The 23,036-nt window shown below is 35.4% G+C and overlaps 2 protein-coding genes across 3 annotated transcripts in view; one reads left to right on the top strand and one right to left on the bottom strand.

Moving 5' to 3' along the window:
* LOC124367483 overlaps positions 1-23,036 on the top strand; it is an 88,792-nt gene that overhangs the window by 33,670 nt on the left and 32,086 nt on the right. Inside the window, exon 1 of one of the 2 annotated variants that reach the window (XM_046824332.1) lies at positions 15,764-15,916. The exons of the other annotated variant lie outside the window; for it this stretch is intronic. The gene's annotated coding sequence lies outside the window, so the exon portion shown is untranslated. Of the gene's footprint in view, positions 1-15,763; positions 15,917-23,036 lie in introns of those variants that run through there. 2 annotated transcript variants of the gene reach the window in all.
* Positions 1-23,036, bottom strand: part of LOC124367481 (dynein regulatory complex subunit 2-like) — an 84,266-nt gene that overhangs the window by 40,316 nt on the left and 20,914 nt on the right. The window lies entirely within an intron of this gene.

Raw genomic sequence — 23,036 nt, 5'->3', positions numbered from 1 at the left:
TCTGTGTACCGTTTATATGTCAGTTTGGTTATTTAAACATATATGTGGCAGAAACGATGAAATACAAAATAATTGAATCGTAAAAATCAATGGCTCTGTGGTGGTAGCATGCTCGCCCGGCAAACGAGAGACCCGAGTTCAATTCTCTACGGAGCAAGTACTTTTTGTAATTTAACCTTTATTGAAATTTAATCAGCCTATTATTGTCGTTTATATACAAATTTAATGAATATTTGTATGTAAACATACATACTTTTTAATTATTATGATATTGTATTATATAAAGGCTTCCTTTAAAACCCTACTTTTCTTGGGGTTGGTGGGAATTGTTAGACCACTTAAACTATTTTTAAAATATGCGCAATGTCGAAGGCTTGTCAACAACAGAAGGAGAGGGGCTCCCTGCCTTGAAATTTGAGATATATGGTCGAAAAGGAAGTAGAAACCCATCGTATTGTGGGAAATTTGAGATATACGAGTATATATGTATAAATGGAGGTGAGAAATGGGAATAGGGTGAATATTGTTTTAATATCAAGATGAAACTATTTTTTTTGTAAATTTTATAAATGCTTTTGCTAGTGTACACTAAGAAGAGATCTACAATCATACGTCATCGCCGCCTGGCACTTAGGATTATCTGGGTTATATAATTAATTCTGACTTATTTCCATGTTTACTCGTTATCTTTAATCATTTTTATTAGAGCAAAATGTTACTAGAGCATGATTTCTATTGCTTTATGATAGCTCATCGATTATAAATCTCAGGAACACGTTTTTAATTGCATAAACAAGATAATAAAAATAGCCTTTACAAAAATTTGCTAAGGAAGACGGGAAACTTTATTTCTGTCTGTCTGTTAGTTCCACAAACCAAAGAAAGGTCTGCCCGAGAACGAAATGACCTACAGACTTTTAAGTTGGATTAAGGTTCTTTATTTCTTTATAAGCAACTAGGAGTTCCAAAATAGTGCATATAACTCCATGGGAGTGTGCTGAGTGTTGGCGAACATTTTAACATTGATCTTATGGGTAACATTGGCAATAAAGAAATCAAATCCTATACAAATTTTCTAAACAAATACAATACATTATGTTTTGTTGTGAGATGTAGTTACTCATGTAATTATCCTAATAAAATGGGCTATAGATTTTAAAATTCGTATACAACTGCAAAGCGACATTGAATTCAAGAAAAGATCGCAAACAATGGTGTACTAATAATGGTTTTACAGAGGAATGTAAATGCACAAAAATGCCAGACACGTGTTTAAAAAAAATAAACATCATAATTAATAAACAAATTAAATTTTGTTGTTACTTTGCATGGCCCCCTCTGACCCCACATCTAGGTACAGCCCTGGACACCACGTGACCTACATCCAGCCACCCACAACTTGGTCATACAGTTCGTGACAAGGGCTCACTTAGCGGTGTTAACGCCCTGTCGCTACTTTGACCTCGGAAGGCCGTTTCGATTAGCGAGAGAGTTTAGTGCGCGCCAATGCATGGTCTAGCCTTGAACTTCACGCATTAACAGACGAGGAACATTCTTTCTGGAAAACTCCTTTGCATTGAAATTCGTAATATATTACATTACGTTTTTTGGATGTTAATTTAAAATGTTAGATTATATGCGAGAATGTTTAAAATGAACATTATGTCCGATCGATTTTTAAAATAACTCTCAAGATTTTGATCTTTGTGTCCCCCGGGAAGTTTTATTCACGAGAAATCGATTTAGTACTGGTCCCAACATTGAAAACTGAGATAACCTAGGTTTGTTCTTCGTTTGTACCAAACTTTATTTCGAGCTTACTTATAATCAACTGCGTATGAAAATATATCAATTAATTTTAAAAAATTTTCCTCCTCCGTGGACTAAATGGTTATAGTCTCGACTCTCTAACCGAGAGATCACGGGTTCAAATCCCGGGAGATCCAATCATGTACAGTACTTTGACAATAAAAACCAGTGAACATCGAAGCCGGCATAGCTAAGACGCTGGGGCTTAAAAAAAGAAACAAATTATTGAACAACCAGTGGACAACATCTCGCATGCCTAAAAATACCACAATCTTTTGGTTTACCACTAGTTTTATTTTAATCAGCTGTACACATTACGTATAAATAAAACCACCTGAAAATTTCTCCATGGCTACGCGTAGCAGACTATAACGAGCAGTGTTTTGAGTCTCGATCATTTTTTTTAATAACACTTGGATATTTTGATATTTTTGTGTCACTCAGAGGGTTCAGTCAACAAGCCTGCTGGAAGACCTCCAAAACACCGACCTGGAATCAACTTCGAAAAAGAAACGAATCAGAAAACAAGCCAACGAAATTGACATCAATGAACCAGACTCCTCTACTTCAAATGTTTTGCAGAGCATATCGAAACAGTGCTGGACAACAGCTTGCTAAGCAGAGAAGCTGAGAAAGTCTTATAATCTCATGACAAAACTTCTTCAACTGACAGACCAACACAGAATGGCCAGAAATTTAAGAAGAACTGCGCATATGGGCTACGCGGAGTTTATACAGCTTAAGGCACGACAACGTAGAAGGCATCTACAAGAAGCAAACTTTCGATTAAGTTACAGCATATAATTATCTAAACAAACCATCGAATTCCAAAGGCTTGGCCAGCCACAATTGCATGATTATGTTAGTGATTATGACTTCTGCAGACAGGATCAAGCACGCAAAAACGTCGACAGCTTCATCTCGGCCGGCATGAACGACGGAGATCCCAAGCTACGCAAATTAGAGCTAAGTAGTTGATTAAAATCATCGTGCGAGGAATAGAACGTGCAGTTATCGTGCATGCGAACAAATAATGGTAATACAAAGTACGCCTTTGGTTTTCCGCTGTAGTTCCAAGAATCTAAGTCCCTCGTGGATGATGATAAGCCTAAATATAGACGTCACTACGTTCAAGAGTTGGATCCCAATAACGCAGCTCTCCACTACGCCACCAAAAGACTGTCATGACCAAAGGATAACGGGAAAAAACATATTCTAATTTAGCCTTACTAAAAATAACTACCAAACTTTTTCGATCACCCGGTACTTGCATCTTATGTTATCACTAAAGGATCAAAGGGTTGTATGAATATCTTTTTTGCATATTTGTCTTCAACGTGATATCTTGAGAACAAAATGAGTTATAGACTTGAAATTTTGCACCTTATGCTATCACTATAAGAGCAAAGGGTTGTATGAATATCTTTTTTGCATATTTGTCTTCAACGTGATATCTTGAGAACAAAATGAGTTATAGACTTGAAATTTTGCACCTTATGCTATCACTAAAAGAGCAAAGGGTTTGTATGAATATCCCTCTTTTGCATGTTTGTGATAACGTGATATCTTGAGAACAAAATGAGTTATAGACTTGAAATGTGTAAAACTTTATTTCTACCTACATAAATAAAATTCCCAAATATTGTTCTTGCGATTCAGTAAAAGAATCCTAACCTCTAACTCATACAAGATAGAACAGATTCTACGTCAATATTATAGTGTTATTTTTAATAATAGTAACTAATAGCATAATAAAATAACAGTATTTATGTTCTGTCGGAACTATTAAATTGAGTCCACTGATTCATATTTGACGATCCGACTTGATTTACGACTCTGTCACGACTGTCGTTCATCTGATCGCAACTTTAGTTCAACGTACAACATTTGTATTGTTGATGTAACTAATATGCTTTCTTATATGTTGCTTATAGATGCATTCAATATTCCAATTATATTAATAACTCCGTCTGGAAATTTTGTTCATGAAATGTACAGTAAAGTGAAGACCTTTTTAGAGATAAGTGTAAGCTATAATGGAGATCATTGTGAAACTGTGTGTTCATGTAAATTTTACCGAGAGTTTCTTCCTCAAAGCCTACTTCCATAATCGATCCGGCTGTGTTTGCATAAAGGTCGCGCATTAACTTTGTTACACAACAAAAACATGCGTGGTGCCAGTTCACGGCCTTGACGCATAACGCGTAATTCCAAACTTATTCTAACCTACTTCATGTTGCGCTATAATTTTAAACTAGACATGCGTTGCCTTTACTATGGAACGAGAACCCCAGAAAAGTTGACATTTTTCAAGAAATAAATTTTAAATAGCGAACAATTATTTCACACCTTACTGTCTTTTCTTCGTGACTCTACTATTTCTCCATACCGAGAACTAGTAACTCCAGCAAACTCCAGCAAATTATATCCGTGTTTTGCTGGAGTTAATGATGGACATGTAATAGAGCAAAACGGACGGCATCATGATTACCGCCTGAGTCGAGACCACCATAGAATAGGGCATGTTAGAAATAAACAACAGGACGTTTTGCTTCAAACAAATCCGAACCATCTTCTAAACCTAAAACAATTAAAACTAAAACGATCCACATTATCTAAGAGTACGAAGCACTGGTGATGCAACAGTAAAATCTCATCTTCCAACTTTTGAATTTAATGCTTTAAATCGAGAGCACAATGTTTCTGCGAATAATGTAGCGTCGCAATTGTGATTTCTATTATCACTACTTGTGGCAATAAAGTGTCGATTGTAAATATTTGTCATGAGTAACAAAGACTTTTCTGTGATAATGTTTCGTGCCGACCTTCAACCGTGCCTTGCTTGCGTGGTTATGCATGAAACAAGCAGGTTAGTTACGGGCTTCATTTGATCTTTGGCGGCGTTTTTAACAGTGATTACTTGCCAGTTTTTGAAAGAGCAAGGTTCAACATTGAAAGAACCTGCATGATATAGGCTGACAATGGTGCTTCTTCAAAGGCTAGACATATTCGTTGCTATTGGATCACAATCTGCGCTGACGGACAAGTTCTCGATTCGGCGCTAAAAGACTCTTGCTCCTATCTTTCGGCATTTTAGGAATCATACTAATTCGACCAACCCAGCTTGGAAATCGTGGGACTCCAAAAAGCTCCAAGATGATTGGTTGATCTTGAGGCGTATAAATCGCTCAGCCCAAGGACTTCTTATGAATGTTAACAACACTATATTAACACCACTGTTGGAGACTTTGTGAGGTTCACGTAACTCTACACCAGTGTCGAAAACTACTATTGTGCTACTAACATCGGATAAAGAAATCGCCACAAAATCATGTCTCATACAATACCAAAGTATGATTTTACATTTCGTCCTGTGACAGCGTGGACATTTACATTATGGGCACAAGCACGGTGACTGTGCATATGCATGAGTTCATTCTCCTGTCTTTTGTATCGAGAGAGTTGATTCAAAATTGGATACGAACTGATCAAGGAGTCAAATGGAAGAGGAGTCCAAAAAGAATGTTGAGATTGTCTGTGGTCTCAAAATCTTCCGTCGATATTTGACGTGCACTGGCATTGCGATTCTTACATAGGTACTTTTAGTACATAGTAGTTCTCTACCGCCAAGACTATTGGGATAGGAAGACTGCTTTAACGACCGGCGATAACAAGTTTGCAATATGCTAAGCATAAACCAGAAATGGTAAAAGGGGATGTCTAGCTTACCTTCACGAACTATAACAGGAAATGCCAATAGGTACATCTTTGGATAGTCACCGTAATTGTCTAATTGAAGCACACACGAGCAATCAAACAATTTATAATTATTTGAAGCTAAAATTAACAAACGAAAATTGTTATATAGAGAAAGAAAGATAAAGTAGTGCAAGATTGTCAAGCACTGCAGAGGTTTCAAAGGAGTCTTCGTCAACCGGTCAGGACACGACCGTGAGTATCTCCACTCCCTTGGTCCCGATTATACCTTGGATGCTGCACCCAGGTAGTCATTTCACAGAGGCAAATCTAGGGAACAAGAGTACATAGGTAAACTTGGTACTGTATTTGTAAGTAATTATACCTTAGCCTTCTTACATCTGCAGGTTGAGGCGAAAGGCGAAATATCGCATTCATCTGCATAAAAAAGCAGCTGAGTCGTTACTGCCTGTTCCACCCGATTCAAAGTTTCTGAAGAATCCAATTCCATTAGAGGGAGCCAAAGATTATGATTTTGTCCTTGTCTCAAAGGTTAAATATTGGGACACGGCCTTCAAAACAACACCCGCAACAAGTCCAAAGATATCTACGCCAACTAAGGTACATATGAATAACATTAATCCTGTAACAAAAAGACTGTCAGGAGCCACCAATAAAACCAACCACTGCAAAAAATAAAGTTGAATAAAATAGTTACATATCGTGATGGAACTGCATAATATTGCTTCTGGGGTTAATGTCATCAAGCTCAGATGCAGTGGAGAGATTGAGTCGAGAGGCTTATCACGAGAACTTACTTTAAGATCACCCACCGAATCCCAGACAAAAAACAAATCACCACGCGTAGTTACTGGAAAATCTGTTGGTACAGGTGTAATGAATGATTGGCCAACAAATGGATCTCAATGCTCTACCATCATTTTTATAATACGAAGTCTTTGTTCACACCACCAAGCAAGCACCTCTCTCACAGCTCTGCTCATTTATGTTTTACAGAATGTTTTACTTTTGCCGACTTCCGTAGTTACTAAATCCCATTCTCATCTTATTTCCGTAGACTCAATAAACTTAATTAAAACTAGTCAGTGTTGATCATCATCGGAATCTAAAGGCTACATTAGAAATTATGAACTTTTTTTGAAGTTTGATACCCTATTGGCAGACCTGAATAAACACCAACAAGATTATGTCGTAATGTGTTATTTTAACATTGCTGCGTTGTGTAATAATCACTCTTCAACTAAACGCCTTTACTTGCTGAGGTCACTCGACCTTGAGTTGTTGGTGGAAACACCAACAACGTAGTCAGCAATTGACAACATTCTCAGAACCTTCCGAATGTCTCAGTATCTGTGGTCAATACAACCATCGAAAGGGGGCAAAAATAACAAAAACAATAAGACTCAAAGCCAGGAAACATTACTCTTCTGAACGCTTCACTGTTCGAAGTGGATCTTCACTAAATAATTCAAATCAGCAGAACAACACTTTAAACTGTGAGTTTAATTTGTTAGTTAACACTCTAAAATATTATGTTAACGTATCTTTGTCCTATCAAAACAGTAGAGGTTTGTCCAAATAATGCAAAAACTAATTGAATCTCTAAAGGAGTTTTATGATGCAGAGAAAATTAAAATATTTTAAGAGATTCATAAAACTGTAACCAATAAGGAATTTATTCGAGTCTGTTGCTTGTGAACATACCCTTACCCTTATTCTCCCAATAAAATCCTAGATGGAGGCGGTGTCCAATAGCCTCAATGTCACTGTCACCGGTCGTTGGGGATATTTTGCAACAATCATTTAGCAGCTTCTCGCTAGAAAATCAAGCAATCTAAATTTAATGTCTGTTTGGTTCTTAAAAACAATACTTAAAGCGTATTGCGATACCATTCACACAATCAGTAAATTTATCATTCAACCAAGGAGTATTTCCCTTTTTAAAGTAAGTCCAATTTTAAAAACATCACCCTTACTACTGATAACATAAACAAAATTAAAAGCTCACATACTTACTGGCCTGTTTCAATTCGCCATAATTGAGTAAAAAAATTGAAAACTATTCCTAGTGAAAGTTCTTCAATTTCTGAAGAAGTGCAACCATTTTTCGGAAGACCAATTTCGCTTCAGAAATAAAACCAATTCAGACAACCTATGGTGTTCCACAGGGTGCAATTGTAAGTCCAGTTTTTTCCTGTCAATGGCATAAGATAATCACTTCTGCACGGAAGGATTAAACAGAACGCTAATGACACGACTCTCTCTATCAATAGCAAATCAAAATCAATTCTGGAACAACAGATTTTTGCTGAGACCAACGAATGTACCCATAATTTAAAAAGCCTCAAACTCAAACACCTCTAAAACCAATTTTTAAAATATTGCTTTGATGCCAGGAGAAAAGATGGTGGTATACTGTTCCTGTATAAGGGATTCCTAGGAGTTTAACTTGACCTGGAAAAAGACCACTTTGATCACGTTTGCTCCAGACCTTTCAAAGGCATTTATGTTTTAACATTGATTCTTAACCAAATACTGGCCTATTCAGGTTCTGATGTCAACGTATTATGACTTGATTTACCTTCATCTATCCTGCGGGCTTATGTTATGCTGAGCTTGGGGAAATAATAGATTCATAAGAGCATTTACAATTTTAAAAACAAGTTAATCGAATATTAGCCCAGTTGAAACACAAAGAGTCTTGCAAGGAAGCCTTAAAAATTTGAAACTGTTGAACTGTGCTGTCCCTATCTTGGAAATAACTTTGTTTTTGCGCATCTAAATGTGCCATGTAAAATTTACATACGTATGAGAGCAGAGGCCGAGATAACTACTAAATTGGAAGACACAGAACGGTAGTTTAAAAAGATTTTCCCCCGCAAATAGTGTTTTCGTTTTAGCAATACAATCCCAGATTCAATGAACAATGTTCAAACTTCTAAGGTGTTAAAAACTCGTTTAAAACATTTTAGTGTCACAAACATTTTGTAATGTTAACGAGTTTCTGACAAACGACTGTGAGACTGCCTAATGAGTCTTGCTCGAGGTCGGAAGATTGGTAAATGGATGGACGTATGCTTGTGAAAATTGTAATGTTTGAATACGTTTTCTTGTGGTATGTATGTCACAATTTAATCCGGATACGTATGCTGGCTTTTACTTTGCATTGTTGCAGATGTTCTGGAAATAAAGGACTGATTTGATTTCATGGATTAGCAAGAAACAATGTACTCTTAGCCAAGTTTCAAAGTCTTAGAAGGAAAAATTTAGTGTCTTCCTGTTTACAACGCCTTCCGCCGAACAATTACTTAAGTAATCACTGCTTACTTAGTTAACATAATAAATCTGTGTGCCGATCATGGTACAAGACATTCTCCTAATTCATATCATCATAATCTCCTGAGATAAGCTTTTCGTTTTCACAGACTACAAACAGACATGCGCTATCTCATTTTACTCTTCCTAGAACTCTCCGTAGAAACCTAATCTTCTGACCATGCATTTCTCACAGTGAAAAATAACCTCGACCTCAGTTCAGACTGTCAAGTTTTGCAGACTATTTCCACGTAAATAAACCTCCACGTGCATGATCCCTACAAAGCAATGTAGAGATATTGGAATTTTCCCACCTTCTCCCATGGCTACCGCATCTTCTTGCACAATAATCGTATTGAGAAGTTTTATTAACCAGCGATGAAAGTACGTTGGCTCTGAAGTGAAGGCATGGCCAAGAAGTTTACCAAAGGACGCTGGATGATGGAACATGAATCAATCTATAGGGTGCATGATTACAGTGCGATGATTCAGGAATTCAAATGCTAAATCATCGCAAATCATTTCAATGCTCTTCAAATTATGCGAGCTTAGTGTAATATTTTAGTAATTAAGTAGGTACAGTAGTTAATAATTGATTTTACTCTCCTTTGTTTATAAATTATATGATTGAAAATTCACTTCTTATATTCAATTTATTTTTCTCGTTATTCACCTTGGAACATCTTAGAAATTAATGTAAAATCATTGATATATTGATAAATTACTAAAGAAATCTTAACATAGTATCTGACAGAGGAAATAAATATCATAATACTGCATAATCCATTCCTTCTTACTGGTGTAACTAAATAATTATTCCAAGCCTTTGCTGCCTTTTAGATGTTCTAGAATTAAACACTAAAATTTAATATTATCAAAATTAAATAAAGAGTTATTGTATAGGATAAATATAAATCAATAGAAGTATCTTGCTCATAGTTAATCATTAAGGAAAACAACAAATGTTCTTAAGACTTATTCTTTTAGTTTGTGGATTTTCTTATTAAAGATGGAAGGAAAATACATTTTGTAAATTTTGAGTTTAGCTCCACCAATTCACCTTCTTCTTAGACCAACCTCCACATTGAATCAATCCTTCTCACCATAGCTACGTTACGTGCCCAAAACTCGGTTGCTATGATTCCAGGAGTCAAATCTGTGACAGCGTTTATATTCCAGATGCTCCACTAAGCGGAAGGTGAACTGTAACTACACTCAACATTAACATGTTGGAACTCTTCCCATCATAGTTACGTTATGTATAGAAGAATCAATTTATAATTAAATTGACTGAATAATATTTAAATATTAACATTGCAATTAAAAATGTTAGAAAAATAAAATTATTAGGTAAGTAGATGGTAATATTTAGAACTGATTTCCGTTAATTCTTTGTTATAACAAATTTGATCCTTTCGTCAAATAATGACAAAGATAATTAACCTGTAATATGTTTTTAGTTAAGACATGAATTAGATCATGCATTTGATCGAGTATTTCATTTCACATCCCAGGGTTTTCATTGTGTGCAATGAATAAAGTTTCGGTACAGCTTTATAACGAGAAGCCAGGGCCGTGCTCAGCTATAACGGGCCCCAGAAATTATATTCGACCGGGCCCCGTCATGCCCCGCCACTGTCGACACGGTCCCTTCAAAATGGATGTGTGGCGGGGCCTGGCCCGGTATGTTGAGTAAGCGCCTGCAAGTAGCTAATTCTAGATATTAAACTGTCAGTGTTCTTATCTTCCGAATTTAGTTATTTGATCTCAAATTACTCTCTAAGCAAATCGTTTACAATGAATAGCTCGAACAAATAAACCGATGTAAAAGGACTATCCTTGTGGATACACCTTCTCTCACCACCAGTGAATGTGGTGGTGTGCGAAACGTCTGAGGGACAAGGCTTTGCAACAAAATTGGAGTCTGAAAGCTATCAGACACTTTTCAGAGTCCAGACTCGTTTTGGACCCTCCTGGGTGCGAATCTCTTTGATCCCCTCATCCCGATGCCCCCTTCGTTGATAAATAACCTAGTTAATAATAATAATTGCAAAAGTTTAACACTCAAGTATTATATAACGGTAACTTGCGTGCGGCTACATGTGTGAAGAGTAGAATCTCCTGTGAGAGTATTCTGCTACCGCCAGGTGTTCTCCATACGTGATCCCGTGTGTTCACTGAAGTTACCAGCCTTACCAAGTAGAACGTGAAGATTCTCGCATAATATGGATTGTGCAAACGGTTTTTTGTTGGGATTTTTTAAAGTTATTTCTGTCTGAGACAATTCCCTTGGCCATACTCTATTTTCTTGATGCAAGAAAAATATATTCTAATAATTTGAGCACTCTACAGCATCTTTGATGACATACAGCATTTGAAAGTTGAAATTAGAATAGTTTGTCATCACGCTATACTAAAAAAGATCCAAAGATAAAAATGTGATTTTTACATTGTATATGAGTTATGACTTCAGGGAGTGTGTTATGATTTGTAATGATTCATTACATTATTAATGAAACGTGATTCAAGATAATTATATTTTTCTTTTGAAAAATCTAATCTAGGTATGTGAATTAAATTTTTATATAATAAAACAGGCCTGACCCTTTTCACTCATATTTTTCATACAAAAGCTGTAAAAATTTCATAGTCCTCATCATCAGTAATTTTTGCTGAGCTAAGATACATTCAAATGGTATGCTGACAATTCATCGTGGAATGAGTGTTTTATAGTTTTATTGTCTTCAGTAAACGTATTGTGCTTATTTTTGTTTGAACGTCAATTGAAAAATGAAAAGATTAACCGAACTATAAACCTTGATTGCACCACCTTACTAGTTCGTATCCGGACCACGCGGGAGTAGAAAATTGTTAAGGGCCAAACATTCAGGGTTTCGCTCACTCGTGGTACCCGCAGTACGTCAAATACTCAAAGTGAGCCCTTTAAAGAAGAAAAGGGATAGTAAACTATGACATATTAAATATTTGTCTAAGGATTTTGTTTCTTGGAACTTGGGCCTATTTCTCACAAAAACTTTAATCGCTTCAAACAAAGAGACAAATACCAACTCTTGGGTCACATGAATACTTTCTGGCGATTGTGGATCTTTTAGACAGATTTCACCAGATTCTGACCATTGGAGTCACTGTCATGACAGTACTTCAGAAAGTGTTTGTACATCTTTGCCAATCTCGAACCTCATGTCCCTGATGTATTCCCAAAGTAAATGTTATATAGGCTTCTTACATGCACCACTCAATAAATAAATTTCTAAATAGAAGCCGCTATCATTTCTGCAAGATTTCTATCAACTAAAGGAAGTTAGAGATAAAAAGTGAACTGTTAAAAATAGAATTATAAACAACTCAAAAAACATTAACTCTTAAATTTTGTTGTACCTTTCAAGTTTCGAAAGCCGTGTCAGTATCAAATTGGAACTGCCTTGTCTGTACTCGTATATACCCAATACCTAGATGACTTTACAAGACACCGGCTACATTCTGGAGCTCCTGCTGTCCCAAATTTGTAACGATGGATACACATGAGTTAAAGTGACAGAGTACTAGCATATTTAACCAAGAACGAAGCCAGACAAAATTTTGGTGGGTCAAGACAACTGATATTTTCCCGTAGTGGACAGAAAGTAAGGACCGATTTTGTTCCTTAAAAAGTTCTTGGTCCGTTTCTATGTTGAGAACGATCTTTCAGCAGTACATGTCAGTAGTACTGAATGATGTAAATAGTTATAATCGTTTACTAAAAAAAGTAATTTTAAAAATTGAAAATTTTGAGGGGGGTCCGGACCCCTTGGACTCCCCATCGCTGGCTACGTCCTTGTGTTTAACCTATATAAACCCAAAACCTATAGTACTTTACAAGACACGGACTACTTTCTTGGAGGTCCTATACAGTACAAGAATGATGGTAAATCCCTAGAAACAATTTATGTGCATATAACGTTAAGATATGTTGTAAGCATGATAATGGATTATAGAGTTTTTCAAAATGATGTACCCTTACCGGTACTTGAAATCTTCAACCCTTTCTTCCGATTGTTTCTGAAGATATGTCTGTAACACTGTCACGTTAGGTAAACTAATTTGTCTGAAATATGCCCACCAAGAGAATCGGTTTTGTACGTTTTATGATGCAAAACGGTGCCTCATTGGTATTTACCTGTTTTATACACTTACATATATCCTTAACTCTAATAGTATTTATAGTTTAAGTGCATTAAGCTGAATACATATATTGCTGTACATCTTTGATACAGTGATTACAAATAAACATGAGGAAATCCGAACGTTAAAATAAACTTTAACAGTATTCCAAGGATCGTTATCAAGTTTTACTAAAGCGACTTGTTTAGATTTCCGGTGCGGTGGTAGTGATCTAAGAATGGTTTAATCCAGTTTGATAACAGTTCTAATTCTGGAATTTATGTAATTACACATCTAGGCTTGCACTATCAAATTGAGATACAGGCATTGACGTAATTCTAATGAACGCCAATGTGTGAGTCCACATCCCGTAGAAACCAGAAAGTTCCCGAAGGTTGGAAAACGAATGTAATTCCGCTTCCAAGGGTTAATACCCCTCAGTTGCTAACAGTTACCCACCTCGATACCACCACGATTAAACACGTAAACAATTCTAGAAAAGATAGAATTGCGCTAAATAGCTAAAGTGACATCCCACATGGTACGTATACCACCCAAGAATATTTGGTTGAATATCTCTATGATGGAAAAGACAGGGTGATATGAAGCTATTTACTAATGTTAGATTATACGCTGTTGACCTTTGATTCAATAAATCATGAGCTTTTACTGGCCAAGATGAAATGTTACGGCTTTGGTGCAAAATCAAAGTGGATCAACACACTCTGTTGACTCAGTGAACGGTCATACTTTGAAGTTTGGGAAATGAAAAGTATACTGCTCTGGCCAAGAAAAAAATACGTGTCTCAGGGAAGATGCTTTGGACCTGTGCTGTTTGATTTGTACACTAATTTTGATCTTCCAGTTGTGCGCATAATTGTACAGTTCACCAGTATGCTGATGATTGTCGATTATCTTATGAACCTTTCCCGACTAAAGAGGCAACTTCTCTGATCAATGACCTTGAATCAGTATTAAGATGGTCAGCTGGAAATGGTCTCAAACTCGAAAAAACGACAGATAAGGAAGCTTGTGTGCTTCATGGTTCCGCACGTTTTACAGACGCTAGGCGAGCAGGTGTGGGTGTCGTGTGCTGTGATGAATCTGCCTGCGACTCGTTCAAGACTCTTAGTATCGCCTTAGACAGTGGACTTTCGTTCGTAGATCATGACACGTACGCTAACCTGTAAGCCATTGGCAGACTGAGAGCCTCAGAGTTCTCTACGGATCCGGAAACTTATTGGCAGTTTCTGTAAACCTCAAACTCATACACTATTAGGTGCTGTCCATATTTCATTATTGATACCCAGGTTTGTGTCATGCACTGTGACGAATCTGTCTCTTAGTATCGTGTTCGCAGATGTGCGCTGACCTGGCTATTGGCAGATCGAGAGCCTCAGAGTACTCTACGGATCCGGAAACTTATTGGCAGTTTCTGTAAACCTCAAACTCATACACTATTAGGTGCTGTCCATATTTCATTATTAATACCAATATTGCGGAAACAGTGTTTCTTATTTATTAATTTATTCGCTGCGTACTTATTCTTATTGCATTAGCAACGAACATTTTGAAATTAATACATACATCTTGATGAAGTCAAAAGTTCTTTTGCGATTTGACCATGATCGGTATCGAGAATGACACACTGACAATACGTACGTCACACAAACATATCACTTAGACTCAGCATTTTCACCAATCCCATTGAATCGATTTGAATCGTGGAACAATGTGATGAATATAAACGTTTGTGCTACAATAGCTACTGATTGACTGACCACATTAAAAGTTAAACAATTAAATAAACCGTTATTGTAGATGGATTGCGTTGATTTTCCATCGTCAGGTGGTTAAAAAGAAAAAATCCTTCATATAGAGTTGTCAATGTTTAAACATTAAAAAAATATTTTAAAATCTCTTATGGTTATCTCTTATGAGTTTGTTTAAAAACTTATTTTTTCGTTGCCATTAATGTTACCCGTACGAATAAAGTAAAAATACGTGCTAACACTCAGCTAAATCCCATGAAGTGACAAGCACTCGCATCGAACAGTGTTGCTAATATCACAGAGAAAGAATCAAACACAACAGAGAATTAGGGCATTATTTTCAGCGAGCGTCGTATTGGGTTATATGCATATAAGTTATAGACATATCTGAAGTCTGTGCTAAAATATAAATGAAACTGTGCAAAATTTCAGGTCTATTATAGGTTTGTTTGTTTTCGAGATATGATGAGTTAAAACAGACAGAAATTGCATTTTTGTAGCCCAACGAATGATAGGCTTCGCTGACGCTCAGCAAAAATAATTCACAATAGAGTAAATAATTGTGTAAAAAGACTTTTACCGTTCAAAACAATTGTTTTTACTCACACATACTAATAAAAATATATATATATATATATATTTATTGTCTATTTAAATCTTGTGTATTTACATTTTGAATATAAACCTTCGAGGAAACTCACACGTAAATGCAAAACAAGTGAATAAATGTATCAATGGAATTTAGGGATAATTTTGATCATATTGAAGGTCGGAGAGTAAAATAAGTACACAAGATCGAGTACACCTGTTGATTGTGGCAGAATGATAGGGCATTATAAACTTCAATTTGACTGACGCATTTTCCTCAACTGTGACGCCTGCAGGATGGGTGACGTACGAACAGATCCTGTGTTGCGTGGTTTCCTGCACCGAGGGTCAACAGAACTCGGCGGGAGGTGTGGCAGGAGCAACAATGCAGCATCTGATGCGGTCGATTGTTGCACGGTGGCGCGGCCTGTGGCGGAAACCGCAATCACACGCAGGCGGGAACCTCTGACACGCACAGCGCACGGACCGACAGAATTGTGTGGGACACCGCAGTGTAAACGTGTGTGTTGTGTGTAGTTGGTTCGCCTATCCAAGTAAGTGGCGCTGTTAATAATTAATTAATATTTATTCACTGGTCGCTTAGTAATATATTTGCACAATCACATAATGTGCAGTCATTATTTTTGTATCGGTATTAAAAGTGAATACTCTTGAAGCAATTTGAATAATTTAAGAATATTAAGGACAATTAGAAAAACATGTTGTTTAAATAACTACTAGTTTTATTATTAAAATTAATTTAATTGACAACCTTAATTAAATGATTGTTAATTTTTGTGTGAAAAAATACTAGCTACGCTGTTTGCGTTAAGATCTCTTTTATTTTAAATTAAGATACACCTTCATAAGGTACCTCTTTTACATATGATACAGTTATAAAATATTATTTTCCATTGTTTATTGTCTTATAATTTAAAAATTTATATCTGTTTTTATAAAATGTTTTGCTCTAAATACCTAAAAAATGAAGTGTGTGTTGTTACAATCGTAGGGTAGTTATCAATTCAGTTTTTTTTATTATCAATGATTTAAAATTTTGCTAGTATAATTAAAATATTTGGGCCCATTAAAATATAAATTGAGGAAAGCAAGCTTTCCATATACTCCTCTGCAAACAATCCGTAACAAGTACAAAACACTGCAATTTAACCTATAATACAATAATCTTAGCGTTAATTAAAACTCTACGATTCGATGCATGTTAATGAATTATAGATCAGTAATACGTTATTGCATGAGAAGATAAGTTTAATCTATTGTAGGTCCATTGATTATACATTATATCCTTATTACAACTGATTGTAAGTTTATTGTGCTGGAATGACTTCATCGCTCTTGAATTTTGTGGACGGTTTTAAAATGTGTATGTAATAATTAATTAGAGAGTTGAACATAGTGAAGTAAATATTTGAAATACAATGAATTAGACTGAATTAAAATTATTATTTTTTTATATAAATAACTAAAATTGCTTGATGTGTAGGCCTAAACAAAAAGCCTAAATTTTATAAAAAGCTAGACTTTTTGAAACAGGCACAGATTTGCTTGTTTTCCCCTTTAATACATAAATAATATTTCAGTAAGTAGTATATTTAATAGTCTATACGCAAACCTTTCTTTTTAATTTTATTATAAAACGCTTGTCAGTTGCACTATTTAAAACTTTCGAAAGAGCAACTTCAGCTAAGTTTTTTCCTTCAGTATGGAATTGTTTATACAATTTTGACACAGAAAACCGGAATTGTTTTAACACTTTATCACAGACAACGCCCTACAGATAGTGAGAACAAAGTGAGAACAAAGTCGTATTCTCTAATAAATGATCTCACTTAGAGTGTAATTAACATAAAAGAATAACAATTAATGTAATAATGCATGTTTTAGTACCGTACTACAAATCAGCATATTATAAAGAAAAAAGCTCGAATAAAAATTGAAATGTAATCAATTAAATAACTAATCGCGTTGATATCGGTTACAGTCTTGTGATAAAATAAGAAGCAAATAATTTAACGCAAACATTGTGGTAAATTTATCGTGTGCAGTGCTGCTGCTAATTGGCACGTCGCAACATACACAGCAAAATGAGAAAATGCAGATTAAAGGGCTTTATAATGAAAGTCAAATAATACATTCAATATTTATTTTATTATTTCTATTAGAATTATTGCAGTAGATATTGTGTTACTGTACTAAAAATATGTCATATACATAAATCTTCATAGTTGATATACTGTACTGTATTGATATTATTCATAACGATTTATGAGGTCGCAAACAAACCCAAACGTCTTTCTATTTTGGGAAAATCGTCTCATTTTAAGTATATCGCATCCTTATCCAATTACGAATTACAAGTAAGCTAAGAACAATGGCCAGCAAATACAGACGAGGTTAATGACAACATTCTGTTTGACTTTATTGGCTTAATATTGCTGTGGTCGTCCTCGATTAATATTATATCGATATTCCACATATTTATGACTACTGATATTTTATGTTTTTAAATCACTAAAACTATAAAATCGAGTTTATGACTGTTTTGTCTTTGATTGCTTAAGTTGTAATAGTTCTCGAATAAGATTCTATAGATATTTTATTTGTTGTCTATTATATTTTGCTGCTGTAGTGGTTCTAAGAATATTTCTCCATATCATCGTCGATTGTGTCTGTAGACCCCAGAGCTACCCTCTATCGAAAAGTATATAATAATATACATGCATGAGTGTAAGCATATTGTATTAAATTTTAAACAGCATAACGCGACGTTATAAACACTTGAACATATGAGCACTCTAATTAGATCTAATTTATTTCCGCTTATATAAAAGTAATTCATTTTTGTATTGGTCGCAAACATTGTTATACGAAAAGTTATAGTCGTATTTATAGTTATAACTTTTATTTTTCTATGCAATATTTTGAGAACAAAATCCCTCAATGCTTATTTGCTCTGCTCTTTTTTTTAATAAAGAATCTGAAGGATCACAATGGGATGAATACGCCAGTTCTACTACTATTCTCTGAAACGCCTGTTATGAGGTCAGTGATCAGATGGAGAATCCCTTTATCTTTATCGTTAACTAATAGGATCGGAGAAAAGCTGTCAAATTAGTGACAGCTTGTATTTAAAAAGATCTATTTCTAGCCATGATCTCACCTTGAACTCCGTGGTATCGTCTATTCAAAATATTTTGGAAAATCTTACATTTGTTGGGTCAAAAGGTTTTTGAAAAGCGCTTTTATGATAGAGTTCCGTGTTATAAAATAATAAGGGTTGGACCAAACCACGTGTTGCGTACCAGGCTTCACTTAAGTGTAATGGGAAATTTCAAGAATGTATAGCTAATTTCATTCTCGAAATGCGCGTGCAGACAGACACTCATACAGGAAAGAATTGTTTATAACCCCAAGGCAGACAGCCCACTGAGTGGTAGATTTCAATGACGCTCATCCAAATCTCATATTTGGCAATACACAATCATCATTGACCTCATTCTTATCTGGGTAGAAATATATTTTTATGCAAAATTTCAAGTCTACTATGAAATCGTTATCGAATGTCACACGGTTGTACTCAGTTTGTTTAAAACGAGTTAGTTTTGTGATTTTCATAATATCAATGTAAATATGTTCACTAACGCTCAGCCAAACCTCATGGTGTGACATTCACCGTTATCGTACCAGATGCCGCATACAGTTTACAGGTTAGTTTCTTTATCGAGTTATCGTGCGGCCAGACAGAAATACAATTTTTTAAATGATTTAGTGATAGGCTTTGCAACGGGGATTATAAGTGCTAGAATCGATTATTCATCAAACAAAACATTAAAGAAGAGCAACATTAGCAGAACATGTACGACACCATGTTTTGTACCCTGTCAGGAATTGCGTTGTTGCAGTTATGTATCACGAGTTCCCTGTCTCAGACGCGGGCGGAGCCTGTTGTTATCAGGTGACCTTGCGACCGAACGTGAGTTACTCGAGAACCTCTCGCTCTTATCAGCAGGTAGAGTTGTTTGTCTCAGCTGCAGATTCAGATTCAGTAGTAGTTCACAGGTTAGTGGATCTGCAATGCCGCGCCTTGGACTGTACTTCCACAGGAGGGGGATCGCCACTAATGAACGGAGGTTGGTAACACTGGATTCAATGTAAAAATAACTTGTTGAGTTATTTCGAGTCCTAGTTTTGTGTTTAGGAATACAGTATTATTAATCCCTCTCGTGTATTCACAATGTTCCGTTTCGGGTAAGAATTTTTTTACATGCTCTTGATATTTTGTCTAGTGCAGTAGATGATTATTTTATTACTATTATTAGGTTTCTTATGACTTACAAACGGATCACAATTCACGTGGAAACATTCTCCCTCGTGAGTTATAATACTATTATTGATTGATAGAAAGCAAGGCTTGGGTAGCAGGCAAATTGTGCTTTTCTGTCTGTTGGGATGCGTATAGAACCGCATTTGATTCCGCCTCGAAAATCTGTCGGTGCCTTTGAGAAGTCCATGAAAAACTTAAACGTGAGCATTTGGACAGTTGTTTACCGATTATTGTAGACCAGTGAATACACTACTGTGGGAAAAACTTCTAGCAAAAACACAGCTATTACTAATTTAACTGTACTAATTTAATGAAGTAGTTTTAGGCTATTTTTCTGACTGTACTTTTATTCTGGCTCAGGTAACCAGGTGAAAAGAATATCATTAGATCACAAGACCATATTGGAAATTATAATAGAAGAAGACGCTCGAAATCTGATCCTTCAACTCTTAACAGATGACTCCAACAAGTACGAATCACTTAAACCTCACAATATAATTTTAAACAACTAAGAACCCAGTAAGAGTCTTCATCGTGAGAATAGGTCCAGTTGTATGAAATATTAGTTTTATTAATATGATAAATTTTAAGATCTTAAAATGAATGCTGGGCAAGTCACAGAAAAAATTATCAATGAAATCATAGGTTAAATATGTCCGGGTTATCAGTTTAAAGTCGAAATATTTGGAAATAAATACCCCTGTGTATTAAAGTATTAAATTAAGGCTGGAAATAAATGTAGTAATTCAAAACATGTCGTTGGAAACAGTAAAAATAAATAAATAAATATATATATATATATATATATATATATATATATATATATATATATATATATATAGTAATTGAATCGGAAAAAGTAAGCGCTCCGTGGTGTAATGGTAGCACATTCACCCGGCAAGGGAGAGATCCGGGTTCGACTCCCGGCGGAGCAAGTACTTTTTGCGATTCAATGTTTATTGAAATTAAATAAGGCAATTGCCATTTATACAATTTAATGTATATACATATATATATATATATAATTACATCTATATACATATTTTTACATATATATATATATATATATATATATATATATATATATATATTTATACATATATATATATAAATTACATCAAGACCTTTGATTAAACTTAACATACAGGTAGATTATTTATTATCGTCATAATGGAATTTGCATTTCATGCATTTCGGGGGATTCATGCTCTGGATACGCTCCTGAAAGGACAAGAAATATTCGAAGGACAAACATTAAAGCTTTCACTGCCGACGTGCGCATTCACACATACTGTATATCGTGTGAAAAACCGCCAAGATATGCAATAATACGCATTTAGTTGTTTATACAGACTCAATGTTAATCTAACATTAAAAAACCTCGGCTATGTACAGTACGGACATAGAACAAATTTATGCTCTAGATATTTTATGTTATATCTGTTATTTTCTGTACTGCATGTTACCTCTATACGAGTTGGCATAAGTATTTGTAATTTTACAACTCATTATCAACATTTGTCCGGCAGTAAAAGGGTTAAGTCTTTGTCTAAAGTTTGTTTTCGACTATGGAAGGATTGCGAAGGAAACGGGATTTTCAGGACATTTGCCATCGTTCAGTGAAATAAAAAAAAAGTAACACTATGTTTCGTTGTGTTGGGTTATTTATTTACCTGAAGAAGAGATCAGATTCAGATCTCGAAACGTAGTGTTCTTGTTTTTTTATCACTGAACGAAGTCAAATGGCCAGATAAATCCTGCTTTCTTTTTAAACGGGCTAACCTAGACCTAGCGATTTTTTTACTTCTTAATTAATTACCTCATCTGATAATGAGTCCTTCTTTAACAGAAGCCAACGCATAATTTCATTCCACACGCTAGAGTTTTCACAGTTCGTGCTCCCTTAAAGATTTTACTACGGCCTCACGAGTTACACAAAGGCAAAAATAGCTATGACAATAATGTGGATAATTCTATTACCACAGGCCGCAGACTCCATACTGTAAGGGCATATCGGTGAAAGGCAGCCTCACTACCAACGTCGCTCAGTTTCGGCAATATTTCAGTTCCGGCCTCAACATTGGCCTATATCCTGCCGACCTCTGCTCGCTCTCGCTCTTACAACTCGCCGTCGCCCGCACTGATCCAAGTCGCGACACACACCGGCAAAAGAAAATAAAATAACATACTTTACTGCTCATTGACATATTACAATGTTCGAACAGAGTCATAACGTATAAAAATACTATTTCTTTAATACTAAGGTTGTACATACAAAAAATCAGTAGCGCTACGTTTCGAGATCTACAATCTGATCTCTTCTTCAGATGAATGACATTGTTTAGATTTTGTTTTATGTTAGTGAAGTTGACACACAACATGGTGGTTGTGATTCCTGACTTACACGTGTCACAACGCTGTGGTATTTTAACCTAGTTTGTAATTATGTGTTAGGTTAGTTATTTATCTGAAGAAGAGATCAGATTGCAGATCTCGAAACGTAGTGTTACTGATTTTTTTGTATCAGTGAACGATGTAAAATGTCAGGAATAAATCCTGTTTCTTTCACAATTCTTCCAAAAACAAATTTCAAACAAAGAATTGTACATACAGCTATTAAAATAAAGAAAGGACCCAATATGGATTTGAAATACAGATTGTTAGTACAGTTCTTCATGGAGTCAGTTAAAGCACGATATATTTTTGGTCCCAAATATAGTAATGATCGTAATTATACTGGTGTGAATACTGAGAAATTAAGTTGTTATTGTTGAATACAAATATGGAAATAGATTTGACGAACAGGGAGGGAGGACAAAATTAACAGTCCCTCTTGCCGGAAATATCCTCTATGACTTTCTCTTCGTCTGAGGCCGTAGATAATCCCAAGCGCTCATTTCTGAAGCACATAAGCTCTTGCCAAAGATGATTCAGAAAACCACCCCTTAACGTGACTCCATAGCTGAGATTATGGGTAAATTTTGGATGAATGCCGAAGAAAATAGAGCGCTCGCCAAGCCTTGTGCAGACTTGATCGAGTAAGTTATAATACCTAAGAACGGTACATAAACTAAAAGTACGAGAGAATTCCTATTGTAGTGAAAAAACAAGAGTATTTGACCGGATTTTGGAATAATCTATTATAGTGAATAAAAGTCATAAGGTAAATTCTTTTAGCTATCCAGATAGGGAAAATAGGTCTGGTTTTAGTTTGGCTAAAGGATTGTACAAATTCCTTAGAATATTCATATCGACTGCTTGCAGCGTACCCACAATAATTATTTGTGGGAGAGGGAGGAGAGAATATACATCATGATTTATAAATAAAT

This window comes from Homalodisca vitripennis, chromosome 8, assembly GCF_021130785.1.
Source record: "Homalodisca vitripennis isolate AUS2020 chromosome 8, UT_GWSS_2.1, whole genome shotgun sequence".
In the NCBI taxonomy this organism is placed as follows: domain Eukaryota; kingdom Metazoa; phylum Arthropoda; class Insecta; order Hemiptera; family Cicadellidae; genus Homalodisca; species Homalodisca vitripennis.
This window is presented reverse-complemented; position numbering and strand designations above follow the sequence as displayed.